Source organism: Cervus elaphus, chromosome 26 (genome assembly GCF_910594005.1).
Source record: "Cervus elaphus chromosome 26, mCerEla1.1, whole genome shotgun sequence".
Taxonomy (NCBI): Eukaryota; Metazoa; Chordata; class Mammalia; order Artiodactyla; family Cervidae; genus Cervus; species Cervus elaphus.
The window spans coordinates 39690387-39706753 of record NC_057840.1 but is presented as its reverse complement, the minus strand read 5'-3'; positions in this window follow the sequence as shown (position 1 = coordinate 39706753).

The following is a 16367-nucleotide window of genomic DNA, read 5'->3' as shown; positions in this document are numbered from 1 at the left end:
TTTTAAAGCACAAGTCACTTTGCAGTGATTTATAGCATTTCTGTTTCTTATCTAAATGACTATGGAAAATAGAACTATTCTTACAGATGGGGCAAAATGTACTATTTACTACTCTGTAGCTCATTATCTTCAAGTCTTGGAGACTGTTTCTAAAATTGAAAGTATAAGATTTAGAAATAGAAGCCATTGTGTTTCATTGCTATTGGGTCCACCAGAAAATAATTTTCCTTTAAAAGTGATTTTATGCTGTATCCTGATGGGGATGGGAGTATAGTTTTATCAAAGTTAATAGAATTAAGTTAAAACGTGTGTATTTTGTAATATATAAATTATACCTCAATGAAAAAGAGAGAATTGTTGGGGAAATGATGTCTCAGAATGGGTGGCAGGATGGTCCTCAAAGTAGCCATGGGGCTGCCCGGGAAGCGGGAGGGACTGCAGGACCACTCCAAGTTGTCCCGTCTGGTGGTCTTTGAGTCTGGGTGAAAATCTGTGCCATCACTGTGACAAAAGACAAAGGGCAGGGCTGCCTTTTTAGCTGCCATAAGGCTTAACAATAAAACCCATGAGCAAATGTTCCCACTGATACTGTCCCCACGGCCAGCTTGAGTTGGAAGGAATGTAATTAGACCCCACTTTCTCTGCACTCTGGCGGAGGTTCAGGAGGCCAGCTGTCTGGAAAATTGTAGGAAGAGGAAATGTACAATAGAAAGTGATTGCACTAGAAGTTTGCTCCAGGATCTTCCCTGGGGGCTCAGTGGTTAAGAATCTTGCCTGCCAATGGAGATATGGGTTCGGTCCCTGATCTGGGAAGATCCCATGTGTTGCAGAGCCTGTGCACTCTAGGGCCCAGCCTCCAACACGCACCACAACTGGAGACGAGCCCTCACTTGCCACAACTAGAGAAAGCCCGCACACAGCAATGAAGACCCAGCACAACCAAAAATAAATACAATAAAAAATTTTTTTGTAAAGTTCGTTCCAGTTCTCTTTTAGCATCCAACCCTTTGCCTGAGTGAGAAACAGGGAACAAGTAGGTAAAAGTAGGTGAATGGTTTATGCAGTTTTACCTGGACTCTCTCCTCCTCCTCCCCATCCCCTTCCCTCTGTTCTCCTCAAAATTGTGCAAACACTGGTGGGTGCTGGGACTTCCTTAGTATGTGACTTTCTGAATTGAAGGCATCCCATGGAGGGCTTTTACCACTTGTGGTTCTTTTACCCAGATGTCTGCACGCCAACATGTTGGAGAACAGTCATCTAGTGTACCATTTTGCCTTCAAAAAGATTTTTATTAGTCAAATCATTCTTATATGTAAATATTTTACGGAAACAAGACTCTTCTAAAATGTCTATACTAACCTCTATTAAAGGTTGAAACATCCTTAGAGTCACATAATCCTGATTCATTCACTCTAATAACAATCTTTTCTTTTGCAAATGAAATTCATTTTCTCTCTCAGAAACCTCTGCACATAGAACGCTAATGCCAATACCAGTAACTGAAGATGAACTGTTATCAAATCAACCTCCCTAAGTTTTATTTCCTGTTTATTCATGCTATGTTCTCTATACATTTTGATTTGTTAAGGGGGCAGTTTTTGTGTGTTGCCTATTTGTGTAGAATTACCCTTGGGCTGAATGACTCATCATTTTTCCTCCTTCCCTCCTTTTATTCTCTTTTTCTCTCCATCTTTCCCTCCCTCCCTTCCTTTATTTCTTTCTGTTTCACAGTATAGAGAAAGAATGTGAACATACATTGAAGCCTTTGTACTTATATTCAGTCCAGTTTCACCCCTTTCCCTCCACAGGTAGCCACTATTCTGAAACTTGTGTTCTTTCCTATGCTTGTTTTCATATTTTTTTCTTCACCATGTTGGCTTAGACAGTAAAGAACCTACCTGCAGTGCAGGAGACCCAGGTTCAATCCCTGGGTCAGGAAGATCCCCTGCAGAAGGGAATGGCTACCCACTCCAGTATTCTGGCTTGGAAAACTCCATGGACAAGAGAATTATAGTCCATGGGGTTGCAAAGAGTTGGACACAACTGAGTGACTAACACTTTCACTTTTCACTTTAATCTGTCCGTTAGAATTTTATATTGATTCATGTTTTAACATATACATTTATATTCATATAATGTATGTTATGTCTCACTCAACATTATGTTTTTGGATTTTCTATTTTAGAATTTATTTAGATTTTGTATTTTTGCTTTTTTCCATCTGCTTCATTTTTCACCTTTTATTCAATTGTCAATATCTCAAGTTCCCCTTTTTTAAATTTCCTTTTTTACTTCTTTTCATTTAAAAGTTATTATTTCTATTCTTTTAATGTTTATTCTTAGAAATTGTTAATAGAAGGTAAAGTTAATCAATATGTCTTCTCCTCCAAACTAATACTGGGTTTTATGACTGTTTAAACTCAGATCTTCCTTTACAGTGCTTTGAGTAATTGTTGACTGGTGTATTCAGTTCAGTTCAGTCGCTCAGTCATGTCTGACTCTTTGCAACCCTGTGGAATGCAGCATGCCAGACTTCCCTGTTCATCACCAACTCCAGGAGCTTGCTCAAACTCATGTCCATCAAGTTGGTGATGCCATCCAACCATCTTATCATCTATTGTCCCCTTCTCCTCCCAGCTTCAACCTTTCCCAGCATCAGGGTCTTTTCAAATGAGTCAGTTCTTCGAATCAGGTGGTCAAAGTATTGGAGCTTTGGCTTCAGCATTAGTCTTTCCAGTGAATATTCAGGACTGATCTCCTTTAGGATTGACTGGTTTGATCTCCTTGCACTCCAAGGGACTCTCAAGAGTCTTCTCTAACACCACAGTTCAAAAGCATCAATTCTTCGGTGCTCAGCTTTCTTTATAGTCCAAATTTCACATCCATACCTGACTCCTGGAAAAACCATAGCTTTGACTAGAAGGACCTTTGTTGGCAAAGTAATGTCTCTGCTTTTTAATATGCTGTCTAGTTTGGTCATAGCTTTTCTTCCAAGGAGCAAGCGTCTTTTAATTCCATGGCTGCAGTCACAATCTGTAGTGATCTTGGAGGCCAGAAAATAAAGTCTGTCACTGTTTCCATTGTTTCCCCATCTATTTGCCATGAAGTGATGGGACTGGATGCCATGATCTTCGTTTTCTGAATGTTGTGTTTTAACCCAACTTTTGCACTCTCCTCTTTCACTTTCATCAAGAGGTTCTTTAGTTCTTCACTATCTGCCATAAGGGTGGTGTCATCTGTGTATCTGAGGTTATTGGTATTTCTCCTAGCAATCTTGATTCCAGCTTGTGCTTCATCCAGTCCTGCATTTTGCATGATGTACTCTGCATATAAGTTAAATAAGCAGGGTGACAATATACAGCCTTGACATACTCCTTTTCCTATTTGGAACCAGTCTGTTGTTCCATGTCCAGTTCTAACTGTTGTTTCTTGACCTGCATACAGATTTCTCAGGAGGCAGGTGAGGTGGTCTGGTATTCCCACCTCTTGAAGAATTTTCCACAGTTTGTTGTGATCCACACAAAGGCTTTGGTGTGGTGAATACAGCAGAAGTAGATGTTTTTCTGGAAATCTCTTTCTTTTTCATTGATGCAACAGATGTTGGCAATTTTCTCTGGTTCCTCTGGCCTTTCACAATCCAGCTTGAACATCTGGAAGTTCACGGTTCATGTATTAGTGTATTAGACTAATTGATATTTAGACTAATTAGTATTAGACTGGTATATTAGTATTACCTTATTTTTAAAGTCCTCTCAAATTAGTATCAGTTTTATTATTTACAGTAAATCATTATTTAATTTTGACAATGTGTTTACCAATTTCTTTATTCATCCTTATGTTCTCCACTTCTTTCTTCTGAATTCAATTGTTTTTCTTACTGAAGCAAACATTATGGTAGATCTTTTAGGAAGAATTGATGAGTGGGAAACTCCCAGACTTTGTTGGTATGAAATTTCTGCTTCACTCTCAGTCTGAAATAAAAATTTAGTTGGGTATAGAATTCTAGGATGAGGATTATTCCTCTTAGCAACATGAAGATGCCATTTGTTTCCCATAGACATCTATGGTGACTGATGACAAGTTTGATGATGGTCTAATTGGACACTTTTTCGCTTTTTGTTTTTAGAGTATCTGCTTTGGTTGCTTTTAAGATTTTTCTTCCTATCATTGACATTCCAAAGTTGCACCAGTGTATCAAATAGTGAATTTTAAAAATTATACTGCTGGGATGTGTGCATGCTTCTGAAATCTAAAGACTCATTTATGTTTTGCTTAATATCTAGAAAATTCTCAGGTATAATTTTTCTTAAATATTATCTCTTTCTCACTTTCTCTTTTTTTGTCTGAAATTTCTACTTGATATATATTGAAACTTCTTGATCTGTTTTTAATGGCTCTTAGCCACAATTTCATTGTTTTTCTGTCCCACATTCTGAGAAATTTCTTCCAGTCTATCTTCTGGTTTGTGGATTCTTTCTTCATTTTTGTCTTAACTATTCATTACTCTTTCCATTGAATTTTTAATTCCAGCGACTATGATTTTCATTTAGAGAGACTCAATTTGGTTCTTTTTCAGAGTTGTTTATTCTGTTTTTATGTTGTCTTCTTTTTTTTCACTGTCTTCTATACCTTGGTTTATGTCTTTAGTCATGTTGTAGGCATTTCATAGTCTCTCAGAATGTTCTTTTATATGTAATTCTCTGAGTGCTGATTCTCCTCCCTGCTATATCTGTTGACTCACCCATGGTAGTTTATTCTTTCATAGACCTTGTAATTTTTGACTATGAACTTATCTTTAACTATGTTCCCTTCCCAGGAGATGTGAAAACATTCCCATGGAGTGAGTGTACATTTTTACTGCTTAGAGAGGTTTCAAATATCCTGGCTTGATTTTTAAATTTTATTTCTCAAGTTAGCATTCCTGAGTCAAGCATGTAGTATAGATTCAGCCCCCATGCACTCAGGCCTGGAGTTGCCATGTCTCAAAGGTGTTTTTCTCCCATCCAAGATCCCAGACATACAAGACACTATTTAGCAATGCAACCAAACTTTACTATAGTGGCCTCATTTGGAAGAGTTTCATTTTCTAACATAATAAGAAGGTTGGAAATAGCAAAAGCAGGGAAGAAATACTGTCATCCATGTCCTTTTCCTCAAGCTCCTTGTATCTTCCTGCCCATCCATCCTTAAGGAATGGCTTTTACCATTCTGTTTGTTTCATGGTGACAAACTGGCCTATTCCGCTTCCAGCCTCATGGCCACAGTCCAGGTGGGAAAAGGGAGAAGAAAGCAACAAGAAAGAAGGAATGGCCTCCAGACCAGGAAAACCAAACTCTCCCTGAAATCCTGCTGCAAGGATGTAGCAACTCAGCTTCCACATAAGGCCTTGCCTTTGATGTTTCTCTTCATTTGTGCCACTGAAGATTTCCTTTGCCTTCCTCTACAACTTGGCTGCTAAAACACATTTTAATTCATTCTATCCATTATCCCCTCCTCTGAGTCCTTTCAAAGGTCTGAGATCTCACAGGCTCTGCTCTTATTTCTTCAGCCTCAGATATCCACATTGTGGGGTTAGGGTGGGGGTAGTCCTTCCCAGAAAAACATTGTACTTTTTTTTTTTTTTTAAAGTAATTTTTATCTATTTCTTGGCTGTGCTGGGTCTTCACTTCTGTGCAGGTTCTTCTCTAGTTGCAGTGGGCAGGGGCTACTCTTGGTTGCGGAGCGTGCACTTCTCATCGTGGTGGCTTGTCTTGTTGTGGAGTACCGATTCTAGAGTGCACAGGCTTCAGTAACTGCAGCATGTGGCATCAGTAGTTGCGGTTCCTGGGCCCTAGAGTACAGGCTCAATGGTTGCAGCATGGCATGTGGGATCTTCCCAGCACTGGCAGGCGGATTCTTTACCGCTGAGCCACCGGGGAAGCCCTATACTTGGTTTTAAAAGCAATTCTGATACCTGTAACTGGGGACACAATGCTCAAAATCTGTACAAGAGGCAGTGGGCAGGCTGGTTCAGGTATTCCTTAGCCTTTAATTAATTATCGTGATTACAGGCGCCACTGTCCACTTGAGCGCTCCATAACTGCTGAGCTTAGAACCCTCCTGAGAAGACTGGTTCCCATCTCCACAGCAGCCTCACTGGCGCTAGTTTCAATGTGTGGTTTCCTCCGGCTTATCCATCAGTAGGCATCCCTCCGCTTTCTTGTCTTTCATAAATTTGTCAAATTTTCTCATTGACTGTTGGCACTTTTTCTTGCTTAAGGACTATTATGGAAATACTACCTTTTGTGTATCATCATTTCAAATGGATTTTGGAAAGTAGACCGAGGAAATATTTATATACAATTTGCAACCCTGAATCCAAATATATGGATAAGCTCCAAATATATGGTTATGCATCTTAGTTGCTCAGCAGTAAGCCTGGCGCTAAGTGAAACAAGAGAATACAGCTGTAGCCGGCTTTCACCAAGTCGCAAGAACCAATGGATAAAATTTCAAGAATTTTATGACTTGGTTGACTTTGCTTTGACATCTTGAAATTGACCATGATAGCAGTAGTTATACCACTGAAATCAGCAAATACTATGAACCAGCCCCTTTGCCTCTTTGAGAGCTGGTTGGTAGACGTTGTCTGTACACCACTAGTCTTTAGTAACATAAGATATATGTTGAAGAAAAAGAGAAGTCCAAGCAAGCTAGCCATCAAGTACAAACCAGACACTCCAAGTGCTAAGGAATTCAGACAGCAGGAATTGCTGTTGACTGTAACCGCTGAGGAAGGTTGGCAAGGTAGCATCAGTGCAGACAGAGCATCGCTGCGCTTGTCAAAATGCAAGAGTGGGCTCTGAAGCCAGAGTTTGAGTTCTAGCTCTTTTACTTACAGCTGTGTGACCTGGAGGAATTACTAAATCTCTCCAGTAAGTGTAACGACAGTCAGCATTTACCAACTCCTTATCATGGGTAGACACTGTGCTAGGTGCTTTTCCACAGATGAACTTAATCCTTACTTCCATCATATGCAAAATGCTGTCTACCAAAGGGGCTATTCTGAGTATTCCATGACATGATTCACGTAAAGTCTCCATAAAATGTGGTAAAACTGCCAAATTTCTTATAGAAGGTAAGCAATTTCTACATGCAGACTTTTCCTACAAGGCCTTGAAAGATGGGTTTGTCTGGTTATGTGAAGGGACTAGCAGAGGGCATTTCGGCCAAAGGGGGGGTGGGTCCCAAAGCACAGAGAAAAGGCAAAGAGGAGTGTGGGCCCTGGTTCTGATGCTAGCCTGAATGGAGCAGAAACTGTACTGTGGGTGGGGGATGGGGTAGTTGGATGGGGATAGATTGTACCGAGTCCAGTGTTCTAAGCAGAGAACTTCACATTTCACGTGATGGGAACCAAGGGAGTCATTCTAAGTTCTTGGAGGGGTGGAGAAATTATTAAAATGGAATTTTTAAGAATAGGATTCTGGCAGGCAGGCACTTATGCAAAACTCATTGGAGAAGGGGCAAAGACAGAAGCAAGAGGTGGCAGAAATAAGGGACAAAAGGCCGGATCTGAGAGGCAGTTCAAAAGACAAAAAGAATAAGATTATTTTATAAGTGAATAAGCCAGAAATATGTACTCATGATACTTGGAGGAGTAATCTGGACCAGAAATTAAGAAAGGTAAGAAATGGTTACCAAAGGAGAAGAGGGGTGGGGGAAGGATAAATTAAAAGTTTGAGATTAACAGGTACTACTGTATAGCACAAGAAACTATGTTTAATGTCCTGTAATAACCTAAAATGGAAAAAAATCTGACAAAGAATAGATATATACATATAACTGGATCACTTTTCTGTATACCTGAGACTAATATAACATTGTAAATTAACTATACTTAAATTTAAAAAAATAAGGGAGATTCTTTCTTTACCCCTACCTCCCAGATCCTCCCCCAGCAAACAAAACAAAACTATTCTAATTTAAAAGAACATATGTACATTTTAATCAGCAGAAAGTTTTTTTTTAAACATTCCGTGCGGGTTTTGGCATTTACTTTTAATTAGATTAAATTAATAGGAATAAAGTTTTTGAGTGTTTGTTGAGTTTTGTAACTGAATATCATGGCATGTGTAGTTAATCTTATTTCCCTAAATACCCACAAAATGATGTTAAATAATGGTTTTATCATGGTTTGGAGCTAGAATTTTTTTCTTAACCTTTGCAGAGGGTGGAGAAAGGGGGCAGGACACGCAACTGGGTAGCACAAGGAGTGTGTTAGCGAATGTTCGTGCGCGCCTGTCAGCAGGACTGACGCTAGAGATTGGCCCTACTGCAGGGAGGCTGTGTGGGGAGTGCCCAGACCTGGCCTCGCTCGTGTCCTGATCAACAGCCAGCAGGGACACCGCGGGCCGTGTGTGGCACCTCACCATTCTGGCAACAGCTGACTATGGCGAAGGCCTCCGGGGACCTTGACGCTGCTCAACCCAGTGGAGAGTCCTTGGTCCCCATCTCTCCTGAGTTCTGAGCAGCCTTGACATTGAATCACTCTCTCCTTTGTGAAAAACACTCTTTCCTTTTACCTTATGAGGCGCCATATCCTTCTGATTCTCTTCCCTCCTCTCTGGCTAATCCTTTTTGATAAGTTTATCAGCCAGATGTTAAATGTTGGAGGTCTCAACACTTATTCCTCAAGTCCTTTTCTCTTTTTGCTCTCTCACTCTTTTTGTTTTTACTGTTGACTCTTTACCTGGCAAACTCACTGCTTCCCGTGATTACCACCTATATGCCAGTGATTCCTAAAGTTCTCCTCCAACCTGACCTTTCCTTTGAATCCTAAACCTAGAGCCAACTGCTCACTCAACAACCTTTGCTGTCTCAAAGGTGCCACAGATTCCGCATGTTCTAAACTGCACGGTCTTTCCCCTCAAGTGCTGTCCTCTTTCAGTTTTGCCCATTCTCATTGTAAGTCACCAGTGTTCATCGGAAACCTAGCCAGAAACTTTGGCATCCTCCCCAATACCCTCATCTCTTCATTCTGCTTTTCTGCCAAGGATCCAAATCTATCCCCAAACCCTGAAAAGTTTACCTCCTAAATAGCTTTCGGCTATATCTACATTTTTGTATCTCTGTGTTCACCATTGTGCAATTACTTGGCTTAATGTAATAAATGCCTGATTTGTTTTCCAGAACCTACTTTTGTTTCTCTTCAATAATCTATTGGGCTTTCTGAATAGTAGTTGCTCATCTTTTCCAAACACAAGTTTGTCATGTTCCCTCGGGCCTCACAAAATCCTTTGTATCTGTCAGGATAAATTAGGTAATACTGTAGTAACAACCGCAGAAATCTCGTTAGCTTTCAACAGCAGCAGCTTACTGCTCATTCACAACATATCTGTGGCTTTGCTCCGTGGAAATCCCACTTTGGGATTCAAGCTGATGAAGCAGGCTCTATGTGGGAACGCTGCTGGTCACTGTGGCAATGACAGTGACCAAAGAGAAAGTGTGATCTGCATGCTGGCTCTTAAAGCTTCTGTCTGAAAGGGACACATGTCACCGCTGTCCGCATTTCATCAGCAGGCAGGTCACAAAGTCTCTTCTTTTTATTTTTTTGAAATAATTTTATTTATTTTTGATTGCACTGGGTCCTTGAACATGCGGATCCTTCTATCTGTTCTCATGCCTGTCCTCCTTCCCCCCTTTTACTCCACTATTTCTTCATGTCTCAGCTAGGTTGTCACTTCTACCCAGAAACTTACCCTGGTCCCCCCAGCCTAGGTCGGCTTCCTTTGTCCTATGCTTGCAGAGAACTGTATTCTTTTCCTTCAGAGCACTAATGTGATCTTTTAATTATCAACCCACTGGTGTGATTAGGTGATGAATGTCTGTCTTCCCTGTTCTGACTCTGAGATCCATGTCTGTTCCAAAAGAGAACTATGTCTGTTTTGCTCATCATTGTAGACAGCACCCAACATGATGCTTTAAACATGGTGGATCTTCAATGACACTTGATGGAATGAATGAAGGAGAAGAAAGCTGAAATGCTTAGAAGAACCACAGGAAGAGTTGAGTATGTTTAGCTTGAGAAGAGAATACTCCTGTGGAACAGGCTAAAAGCTACACATGTATGAAGGTGAAGGGCTTCCATGGGAAAGTGGGAGTACATTTATTTTTATTCCTTCAGAGAGCATATCTAGTTCCAAAGTTTAGAAGTTAGGGAAAATGCAAATCATGGAAGCAACCTAAATGTCCACTGACATGCGAATGATAAAGAGGACTGTGTGTTTGTGTGTGTGTGTATAAATATATATATTTGGCTTCCCTTGTGGCTCAGCTGGTATAGAATCTGCCTGCAATGTGGGAGACCTGGGTTTGATCCCTGGGTTGGGAAGATCCCCTGGAGAAGGGAAAGGCTACCCACTCCAGTATTCTGGCCTGGAGAATTCCTTGGACTGTATAGTCCATGGGGTTGCAAAGAGCTGGACATGACTGAGCAACTTTTATTTTCACTTCACTTTCACATATATATTACTCAGCCATGAATGAAATAATGCCATCTGCAGCAACATGGATGGATCTAGAGGTTATCATAGTATATGAAGTAAGTCTGACAGAGAAAGACAAGTATCATTTGATTCCACGTATGAGAAACCTGTATGCAGGTCAGGAAGCAACAGTTAGAACTGGACATGGAACAACAGACTGGTTCCAAATAGGAAAAGGAGTACGTCAAGGCTGTATATTGTCACCCTGCTTATTTAACTTATGTGCGGAGTACATCATGAGAAACGCTGGGCTGGATGAAGCACAAGCTGGAATCAAGATTGCCCTGAGAAATATCAATAACCTCAGATATGCAGATGACACAACCCTTATGGCAGAAAGTGAAGAGGAACTAAAAAGCCTCTTGATGAAAGTGAAAGAGGAGAGTGAAAAAGTTGGCTTAAAGCTCAACATTCAGAAAACTAAGATCATGGCATCTGGTCCTATCACCTCATGGGAAGTAGATGGGGAGACAGTGGAAACAGTGTCAGACTTTATTTTTTTGGGCTCCAAAATCACTGCAGATGGTGACTGCAGCCATGAAATTAAAAGATGTTTACTCCTTGGAAGGAAAGTTATGACCAACCTAGACAGCATATTAAAAAGCAGAGACATTACTTTGCCAACAAAGGTCTGTCTGGTCAAGACTATGGTTTTTCCAGTGGTCATGTATGGATGTGAGAGTTGGACTGTGAAGAAAGCTGAGCGCCAAAAAATTTATGCTTTTGAACTGTGGTGTTGGAGAAGACTCTTGAGAGTCCCTTGGACTGCAAGGAGATCCAACCAGTCCATCCTAAAGGAGATCAGTCCTGAGTGTTCATTGGAAGGACTGATGCTGAAGCTGAAACTCCAGTACTTTGGCCACCTCATGCGAAGAGTTGACTCATTGGAAAAGACCCTGATGCTGGGAGGGATTGGGGGCAGGAGGAGAAGGGGACGACAGAGGATGAGATGGCTGGACAGCATCACCAACTCAATGGGCATGGGTTTGGGTAGACTCCTGGAGTTTGTGATGGACAGGGAGGCCTGGCGATTCATGGGGTCGCAAAGAGCCGGACATGACTGAGCGACAGAACTGAACTGAACTGATATGTGGAATCTTTAAAAAGATACAACTGAACTTATTTACAAAACAGAAACAGACTTATAGACATAGAAAACTTATGGTTACCAAAGGGGAAAGGGGGGAGAAGGATAAACTAGGAGTATGGAATTAACATATACACACTACTATATATAAAATAGATAAACAAGGACCTACTGTATAGCACAGGGAACTATAATCAATATCTTGTTATAACTTATAATGGAAAAGAATCTGAAAAAGAACATAATATACACACACAACTGAATCAGTATGCCATATACCTGAAGCTAACACAACATTGTAAATCAACTATATTCCAATAAAAAAAGAAAGAAGTCAGAGGCAATGAATCAGATTTCAGTTCACAGTAAAAATAAACTTTTTGATAAAGTGAGTATTGATATTAGAAATTGTATGTTCTTTGTATTTGTTCAAGTAGAAAATGTTTGATCCCCAAAGGGGAAGGTAAAATTTGATCCCCAAACTCCAAAGTGGCATAAGGCTATTAGAAAATAGAGATCGTAAACAAGGAGGCAAGAAAAATATAGGGCACCAATTATCAGGGAATATAACTGTGCCTCTAGAGTGGCACAGGAAATAGGCGCCATATAAATGTTCTCATCTTGGTTTGAAATTTCTAACTGACACAGAGGATCTTCAGGTAGATCCTCCCCAACCTATGCCTTCATCTATAATTGCTTAAATAAATTGGATTACAGATGTGTCTTTTTTGGAGTGCCAAGGGAGTAGACAAAATAATTTATAAACAGAAACTGCCTTAGATAATGAAAAACTACACTATATATCATGCCATGCTGAATAGTGCTTAAATAATAGCAAACAGTTATACATACCATGAAAGCAATGTGTTAATTTCATTTTCAAAAGCTGTTATATATATATATACATACATATAACATACATGTAGCATACTTTTAAAAGCTTCCCTCTTTTATTTTTATCAGAATAACAAGTGCATGGCTTATATTACATGGTTTAAAGAAAGTATGGATGAGGTTATAACATTATAAGACATTCAGTAGATATAAATCACCATTGTAATATAAAGCAACATTTTACAGACTATTAGTTCAGAAGGAGTCATGTGACACTGGAATAGTTAAAAAGAGTTTTCTTGAAGGAAGAGCACTTAAGTGAGTCTCTAGAAATGGGGTAGGTTTTTATGGAAGGATGAACAGGAAGAAATGCCATGCATATAACCATCATGTTCTAGATCTTCTGAGTCAGTTTTGATTTCAAATATGACCATGATCCTCTAAGTATGTTCATAATTGCTAGAGCTGGTGGGTTTGAAATACGGTCAATGTGGACACGAATGAGTGCATGGAAGTGAAATAGGGGATGGCTAAGCAATGAGTCAAGTGGATCAGTGCTTAATCAGAGCAGGCATTGGGACTGGGCAGAGCGGCAAGTAAGCGTCATCTCCCGTCATCTAATCGACGGCTATCTGTCCACGTTGTCGGATCCTTCCCTACCCCCCGGCCCCATGGTAAACTCATATGACATCCTGACGTCCCAGGGGAGGACATATTTGCAATGGTTGGAAATGTGATAGAACAAGAAACATGCAATCAGTACGTGCAATCGGCTGCGTAGATTGTGAAACAAAAGTTATGGTACTATTTGTTCTGTGACAGGATAAAAGTTGTAAATCTTTCATAAGACAGAAACTCTAGCTTAAGAGAGGGCTGCCAGGTCACGCTGTGCCACTCTCCCCTACTCCTTCCACCTCCCCAGCCTCGTCTTTCCAGCTGGTGTCTGCCCCTGGGGCACAGGATACAGGACACAGAGCAGTTCGGTGAGATTTTGCTCAAACTCGGTAGACTTCTTGTTTTTCTCCACCATGATAGTGACAAGGCTATGATAGAAATAAGGTAGAAAAAGTGAGAGGGGATTGAAAGAGTGTGTGTGTGTGTTCAGTTGTTCAGTCATGTCCTAATCTTTGTGACCCTGTGGACTGTAGCCCACCAGGCTCCCCTGTCCATGGGATTTTCCCGGCAAGAACTAAAAGCAAACTAGATTTTCAGGGTTTTTTTTTTCTTTCTTTCTAGGCTATGAATAAAATGTTTATGAACAAAGAAAAAGGTGCCTATGGAATACACAGAATGTAAAACCATGAATCCATTCAGAGGAAGCATCTCCATAGAAGGAAAACATTTGATCATTTTTAACTTTTCTTGGGCCTTGGGGGTCCAAAATTCATCATAACAGTTTAAAACTGCTATACTACATAGGAGTGTTTAGAAAGGGCTACATAAAAATATGAATAGTAAGGCAAGATTCATTGTTTTAGAGTCATTTTTCTTTTGTTGATTCTTACTTGAATCTCTTCATTTTATTGTTTTCATTCAACAAGAGTCTCACTTTAAGAAAATCCAGTGTCTGGCAACGACATGGTGAAATCACAAGGCCAAAGAGATGCAACTGTGGGCATGACAGAAGGATTCTGATTCCTGCTATCCTCATTACACCAAAAAATACGATGCACTGAACTTTACTCATGAATACGAAGTCTTCCTCTTGATAGTGTGTGTAATCTCACACTTTGCTGTTAGAATTGTCTAGGTTCCTTCCTTACGGCTTCCCTGATGGCTCAGTTGGTAAAGAATCCTCCTGCAATGCAGGAGACCCTGGTTCGATTCCTGGGTCAGGAAGATCCGCTGGAGAAGGGATAGGCTACCCACTCCAGTATTCTTGGCCTTCCCTTGTGGTTCAGCTGGTAAAGAATCCACCTGCAATGTGGGAGACCTGGGTTCGATCCCTGGGTTGGGAAGATGCCCTGGAGAAGGGAAAGGCTACCCACTCCAGTATTCTGGCCTGGAGAATTCCATGGACCATATTGTTCAAGGGGTCACAAAGAGTCGGACATGACTGAGCGCCTTCCACTTTGAGTTCCTTCAGTCCTCCTCAGTCTACAATATCATCACTATATGCATACCAAACAGAGACCTGTGACAGCGGAAAGTGGCTTCTTTTCTCATCTCCTGTCACTGCTGTTCCTTTCCGTGGACGCAGCTTTCGACTGTGGGTTGCAGCAGCTCTGAACACACGGTCATATAACTTACTAGTGTTTAGACAGGACCTGCGTCTCAGCCAATTAACACATTTTTTCAAACCTGTTTCTGAAAAATGGTTAAAAACCACCTTGTAGGGTTTGTGCTCATAGAAAGAGCAACCTGTGGGCACTAATAAACATAGTTATATCTTATGAGATAAATACACTTATTAAATATATTTAGTTTTGTTTTTGATTTGGTACCACCCTCCCGTCCCCTAAATTGCCTTTAAGCTGGTGAGAAAGTCGGCTTCACTGAAGCAGAAGGGAAATGAGATGCATTTAGGTTTAGGGGGATGGTTCTACATTCTGGTTCGGATGAACTGCAAAAGTCAGTGATTCTCCCAGTGATCTCTCCAAAATGCTGGTGAAGTAAAAGTCGCTCAGTTGTGTCCGACTCTTTGCAACCCCATGGACTGTATGGTCCATGGACTTTTCCAGGCCAGAATAATGGAGTGGGTAGCCTTTCCCTTCTCCAAGGGATCTTCCCAACCCAGGGATCGAACCCAGGTCTTCCACATTGCAGGCAGATTCTTTACCAGCTGAGCCACAAAATGCCAAATGACAGGGAAAAAAAGTTGTGGCAAGTGTGCCAGATAAAATGGTAGACAAAGTAAATATAACTGTTGAAGACAATAATTTAATGTAAATTCACATACCTAGGGATTCCTTGTTGGCTCAGATGGTAAAGACTCTGCCTGCAAAGCAGGAGACCTGGGTTTGATCCCTGAGTCGGGAAGGTCCCCTGGAGGAGGGCATGGCAACCTACTCCCTTATTTTCGCCTGGGAAATCCCACGGACAGAGGAGCCTGGCGGGTTACAGTTCATGGAGTCGTAAAGAGTCAGACATGACTGAGCGACTGACACTTCCACTTTTCATGTAGCGAAGTTCGGCCTAGACAAAAATGTTTCTTGTTCCTGTTTAAGTGCATTAAATACAGCAATCTAGGCAATATATTTTGATTCACTACTAACTTTCCTCACAACTTTTGAAAAATCTTGGTTTAATCAGGTCACTGATTCAAAAGCATTCATTGAGTGCTGACATTGTGACAGACGATATATACTGTGCTACTGCATGTGGCTTTATGACTTATTCTTTCCTCACTCTCCTCCTCCTCCTTTCCCATCTATCTCTGAGACCTCTTAAACTTTCCTATTTAGATTTGTCTTAATTTTTTTCCTCAAGCTTTGTTTTCAACATATGAATGTGAAGTTTTCCCACAAAATCTACTTTTTCCCCTGTTTCAACCCTCTTGGAAAGGAATGTCCTTCAACTGAAAAAGTGGGAAATATCCACTAATTTTAAGCATAAATATAATCATGCAACTCTATAATGATGCTGTTTCTTTAGCTGTGATGAAATGATGAACTTGGTCATTGCTATGTTTATTCGGTATGTGACCTTGCCTTTCAGGGAACTTCTGTCCACTTTGAGAACCACCTTACATTCCTTACTCAGTGGGCTAACAAGGACAAAGCAGCCCAAGAGTGAAATAATTTCAACAACCTTGAAAATGTGTAAGAAAGTGTGGCCAACAGAAAGCCTTCATTCTCTGTGTTTATACTGGTACCAATCTTAACAGCATGCCATTAACTCAACCTAAAGTTATGCTTTTTAAAACAATTCAAGTTCAAGGGCATCCCATTTATAACTAATCATGTTCCAGACCTATAAAATAT